Here is a 6,601-nt window from a genome sequence, read left to right on the forward strand (position 1 = left end):
GTAACTGCACACTGAAAATACACTCCTAAAAAATTCAAAATATAACACCATATATCCATTGCAGACAAGCCTTTGCTAATGTTATGGCAATAGGAAAATTAATTGCTCAATTAAAAATAAAATTACAAACAAACAATATTCACATAATCTAGAAGGCAATAAGTAGTAGAAAAGTGCGTGATACAGTGCACAAGGAACTGTCCAAATGGACATTAAGGAAAGGTGGAAAGCTGCTTTTTGGAGCTAAGCTGCTGGATAGATGGATGTCAGCATGGGCTGTTACAGAATCAGTAGATTTTGTCATATTTTCAATCTGTCTGATGAATCTGGTCTAAATTGTTTCAGTGATTAACAGAAAGAGTTAGTTAGGGGTCCTGGGGGGTTAGATGGCAGGGTAGATTTTGGATTAATTCACATTCATGTCCAAGTAAATGCCTGAAGATTGGTTACCACAATATTAATAATGGGCAGTGACATAGACATAGCCTAAAAGAAATAAACAACATGAAAATAAAACCCTCTTTTTTTTTTCATTCAGTCTCTTCAGCCTCCTTTTCAACTAGCTGCACAATAGAGTCATTATCACATTCCATGTATGATCAAAGGATGTTTTTTAAGCCTATCATTGTTTGAAAACTTTGTTTGGAATCCATGGCTTATGTAAAGACATCAGCTTCTTGCCTTCCAAATCTCTTGAGTGACATCTCTTGAGAGATGCTGAGAAAACCCCCTTGGACCAAAGCACAGCAAATGTCATGCCCAATCCCTCTGAATATGAACCACAGCACCTAGAGTTCAGGAATGTGCAGTATTGTTATATGTACAAAGCTGGTTAAACACTATTCATCCAAAAAGGGAAGTACATTTTGCAATGGAGAAGATGCCTCAATATCTGAGTCTTTGTCAAAACTTTGGAAAAGAGTTATTATATATCCACCTCTATGCAGAGCTCAGATGCAGATAAGATCATATTTCTGAGTAAGTAACCGAGGCCTATTCTGGAAAGGTGTTCAGGGCAATGACAAGTCGCGGTGCCGTCCCAGTAACTATGAAATTGCCACTGGAAGCTACTATTTCATAAATGTTCTCACTGTCGTAGAAACCAATATAAAGAGGGGAAAATAAGTCAATTTGCAGAAACCCTTGTGCATTATTTTGCTGAGTAAAAGAAGCAGCAGATCTGTTTCTGTTTGGGGAAGTCAGCTGCGCTGCAGGAGCACGCGCCCCTTTGTCACCAGCCTTAGGGGCACGGTTCTAATACGGCTAAGATACAGACCTCATAAAATCAAGTATAAACAACTTCTTTCAGTACCATCTAAATCTTATGTTGAGATCAAGTAGCCAAATTAACTATTCAGAAAGGTCTTGTGGTCAAAATATTAATTGAAATTTCAAGAATATTTTTTTTTAAAAAGGAAGAGAATTAAATAGACAACGAAATACTTATACAGCAACATTCAAAAGCATGTCAATGTAAAGCAACATTAAAGAAGAATTTTTAATTGATAGGCACATAATCTCCATGCTCTGAAGGAAATCACTGCACCCAGCATGAAACATATGAGTTTTACAAACATAATTTCAATTTTTTTTATTACCTACGAGCATTAGGATATACTTCCTTGACTCTATAATAATTGCTTGCAGTTAATTACAAATGAAACAGAAGTGCTGGTAATATTAGACTTGCACCCTGCATAAAGCTAGAAATTACTGCTATTACTCTTATTTGCTAAGAATATTGGGTCATGGATGCTAATTAGCAGTTCACAGCCCCCTACAGGAAAAAACTCATTATTATGAAAATCTGTCTTGGTAGCCAAAGCCACCACCCATGTCACTGTGAACATTTTTGTCAGAGCAATTATAGGTATAACAAAACTTAAGATTTACTTTTGTATCCAGAAAATTATGAAGGTTAAAAATACAACATGGTAATCTAGAAATTGATTGCCATATCAAGAAAAGTGCTTCTGAACTATTTCATCTTAGTAAAATCTGACTATATACTGGGTAGAAGGACAGCAAATTTTTTTGAGTATGTACACAAGCATAATTTATTTCAAACATATATAAAATGCAAGAAAAGCCTCTCCATTGCCAAGTAAGAAAGCAAAGTAAAATGAGACTTAAGCAGCTAACTGAAATGAATTTTACAAGGTCATATACCTAGAGCAATGAACAAGATTTATTAATCATCAGTAATTTGGGGGGAACATTCCATTTTCCTGTAAATAAGGACCCAATTCAGGAAATAAAAAAAAAAAAGACTTGTTTACCCAAGTCTTCTGCAGGGTTTATTTGAAAAATAGAAGCAGAAGACATTGTTTTGTGTGATTTATTGAATCTCTCTTTCCACAGCACAAAAAGATGACTTTGAATGCTTGAGGGGAAGGTGAGTAAAAGAGCAGCTAATTGTACTGCCAGGCTGAATTCTGCTTGTTTACTAAAAAGGAAAAATGGAAATGCCACACTGGGATGAAGCAGTGGTTCAGGAGTGGTTCTAAGTCACAGAAGGGTGAGGGGGCTCTCATCCCTTCTCATTTCAGCCATGTAAAACCAGGTAGTCCAGCATAAAGTGCCTGAACTCTCCGTGTTGGCTAAAAGAGAGGGAGGTATCACCAACCCAGAGCAACCCCTCTGACGTCTATAGAGTGACCCTAAAACATAAGTACAGGTGAGAAGTTAAACATTCCACAGCTGGGAAGAAACCAATCTCAGCTGTAAATAGCCTAAAAATACAGGTCCATCCAAAGTTAGATACACTCAGCTACTTATTGCTATATTGAGTACAGCAAAATGATGAAGGAAAAATGGGAATTTGAATGACACATAAATACTGTTTTAAGATAAAGAGGGGGACCACATGAATTGCGCTGTGTTTTAAGGAAAAGTGGTTTCTCGAAATCATACTTTACCTTGTCTACATTAGGCTGAATTTTGCTTTCAGCATCACTATCTGGATTTCCATCAGTGTAAAAGAGAATGGGACTTGACTACTAATGCAACCCCACTGCTCACCTACTAATGAAAAGGAGTTTTCCTTTCATCAGAGTGGATGACATTAGTTAAACAGAGCAATGCATAATTTGAAGACCTCTAACAGCACCTAGAAAGAGAAAAAAATCCTGTTTTCTAACTGAGAAATGAAGTTCTCTGTGCAGAGACTTTGCAATGCACATATGCTGGCTCCTTGCTAATCCCGTGAAATTCTGGTATGAAACCTGGAACTATAAATAAAAGCAACAAAATTCCATCTTACCCAAATATTGCAGACCTCGTTTGAAAAATGGGAGATCTGTGTGAGCAGACAGAGATGGGGCTTCATGTGTTAGGAATGCATAAAACAGTATACAAGGACTGCATTATAAAGAGTTCAAAATGTTTTTTTTCAGAAATTTAAGAAAATGCAACTACCCTGTGGTAGGTCTCTTTCCCTGGCCACTTGATGATGCCATGCTACATGTTACCCTGTTCTACCAGTGTACTTTGGCTGCAGCCTCTTTTGGACACACATTTGATGCTATTGCTTAGATAATGAATATGACAGTGAATTAACAAGATAAATTGAGAGGTGCAGTTTAGCAGGTTCATGGGAAACAACTGAACTCTAGAGACAAGTGGATTTTTTACATTGCTGTAATCTTCCCTTATGCAATCACCCTTCATTTGGATGAGGGGGAATTTGGCAAAATTAGGTACTAAATTATTACTAGCAATGGGGCTTTTGTCTGACAGCCAAGGTGAAATGTCACTCTAATTCAGGCAATGCAAAGCCAAGCTATAGGTCTAACCAGCAGCCACTGAGTGCATGATGGGGTGTGGAACACAGTGCTCAAAAATGAGAAGGCACTGGAAATCCTGTGTATAATTAGTGATCTTATGCAAAGCCAAGCTTTTTCAGGAATCTTTTGGGCAGACTCAAGGTTGGGGCTGGCTGCTAACACTCTGTGGAGAGTTTGGGGGAGACCATCAGTGGCCCACCCCTGCCATCCATGTAGACATAGACAGTGTGCTGAGAAGCACAGCTCTGCACATGCCCTTGGCTTGCACCAGGGATGGAGTATGAGTGTAACTCCCATTGTGTTTACAGCACACCATTCTTTGTTCTCCATATCCAGAAAATGCCCTGGGTTGGCCAGCTGAAGTGGGTGATGTTAAGAAAATGGCTATTCTTTCCTACAAGTTACCAGTGTCACAGCTTGATTCCAGAAACATGAATGTTTATGTTTCTACATTAAAATGGGAAAATTTACGCTACTTAGTGTTGCATCTTAGCAAAGTATAAACTAACAGTAACATATGACACTATGACACAGGTAGAAACAAAATATTGTCCAAAAATCTATAACAAAGTCCATCCTGATATGAATTATTACTACAATAACAATCAAATCAGAATTGCTTTCAAACCTCTGGGCTAGGCCTCCTGTATATTATTCAAAGCATCTCTACTGAATCCTCGAAGACATTCAGCTAAGAATCAGTACTGCTCATTGTAAAGTAGAGCTATTAACTTGTCTCTTGCCTTCACCTGTAGATCTCTTTATAAAGATATGTACATGTCATTATCACCTTTTTATAAATCCCATAGCTAAAATCAAATTACATTAGTATGCATGAGACCATTTCTCAGCTAGTGCATGCAATATGGTTCTAATACTTTGGAGACTGGAGGTCTGCTGATTTACCTCCCCCAAATTTCTTACCAAGAATCATCAATATTAGAATTCTTATCCCAAGTTAATTGATTTTCATGTAATTCAGGCTAGGTAAAAAATCTGTGAAGACTAGGGTGTGTACTTCACAAATGCTTGTTGCTCCATGAATTCATGTCATATTCTATGTAATTATCTCAGAATTTCCCATTTTTCTCAGATACACAGAACAGGTCACAGTAGAGGCTGTACAGAATTTTGGATCGAAAGAATTTTGAAGGTCATCTGGAGTGAAGAAAATAAGGAGTTTGTCTTCATTTTTTCTATGTATTTGTGTTCATTATTATGACAGATACATATGAAAGCCTTGAAAATATTCTGAGGCCAAAACACATCCTTAACAAGTCAAGGAAATGGTGGGGTTTTGCCAATTGTAAAGAAATTTAATGCTAAAAATCCATGTCTTTTCTACCCTAGAGGACAGCATGTTAGCTGCAGAACTACTCAGATAGTTATCTCCCAAGAGAATGAAGAAATCTGAGCAACTCAGAAACCAGATGTTTTTAGCTATATTCTCTAGATTCTTGACTTTTCTTAACAGTCATTTAACTCCACTAACAAATGAACTCTGAAGAGAAATGATGTCTTTGTTAAAGATTCAATATCTCTCAAGAGCTCCAAATAAACATCTGAAATTCCCCAAGAAAATTCTTCCACAAACAAGAAGTTAATTACATTTTAGTGGGTATCTCTGGGTGAAGGCTACTTTCCTGCCATGCATTGACAATAAAAGTAAATTGAAGGTATTTGGAATTTCAGGGATTTGATTGATGCATTCATTAATTCAATTCTTCAAAGCGAGGAAGAATCAAGTTTTAAATATTTTATTAATCGTTTGTAGTTTTCCTGATGTTGTTTTTCTATTGTTACTTTGTCTGATTGGCTGGTACGTGATGGCTTCAGATACCAAAGTCCTTTTTTATCCTGGTTACAAATGAGGTTTGAGTGTTCACACAGTTGGGATGTATTTCTTCCTGCTTGTAAATTTTGAACTGTTTGGCCATTTTCAATCAAAACGGGTGGAGTTGTGTTTCAAAGAATTTGTTTTACAACAGCTTCCAGAAAATTAGGTGACCAGGTAGGAAAGAGCCACCCTATTTATTGTCTACTGCAGGAAGGGTGGGAGGATGAGCTCTTCCTTTTTCACACAGAGAATTCACACCAAGTTCACACAGAAAACACAGACAAGCACAAACACAAACACAAAAAGCAGCACCCGATTAGACAACAGAGAAGCCTGAAGGATGCACACCTGTAAGAAACCAAGCTCTGCTAGCTCTGACACACATCAACCTGTTTTGGGAAAGAAATTCCCACATTACATGGGTAACAACATAGCAGTTTATATGCTCATCACTGACACAGCTCAGGCTTATTTAAAAGCTGCTTCTCAGATAAAAGTCATGTAGTTCCCACCTTAGACTTCCCACCCAGAAACTCTGGCCAGGATGAAAGAATATCAGCTGGTGTTTGGACAGTGTGTGAAGTTCCCACGCGATAACCCATGCCTATGGGTGAAGATTCCACTTAAACCTGGAAAAATGCCAATTACCATCCCCTCTGCCACAGCTCAGTTTAGTTTGCAGCCAGGGTCTCACATGGGCTCTCCCTGCAGCCTGGTGACAGTCCTCATGTTAATGTATCGTTAGGGTGACCTGGCAGTTCCCCTTCCAATCTCACCTGATGATTGCCCTAACATTAGGTACAAAGCAGACAGGAAGACTTCATTTACTCCCCAGGAAAGGCCCAGCTTTGATACATCCATGGAAAAATGTACTGCTGCTGCCTGTGTCTATAGAGAGGACCATGTCTGCCTCATTCAATCACTGAATTTCCCTTTCCAAACTTTTTTTTTTTTTCTTTTTCTCTCTCCCAGAAAGAAG

This window comes from Vidua macroura, chromosome 1 (genome assembly GCF_024509145.1).
Source record: "Vidua macroura isolate BioBank_ID:100142 chromosome 1, ASM2450914v1, whole genome shotgun sequence".
Classification (NCBI taxonomy): Eukaryota; Metazoa; Chordata; class Aves; order Passeriformes; family Viduidae; genus Vidua; species Vidua macroura.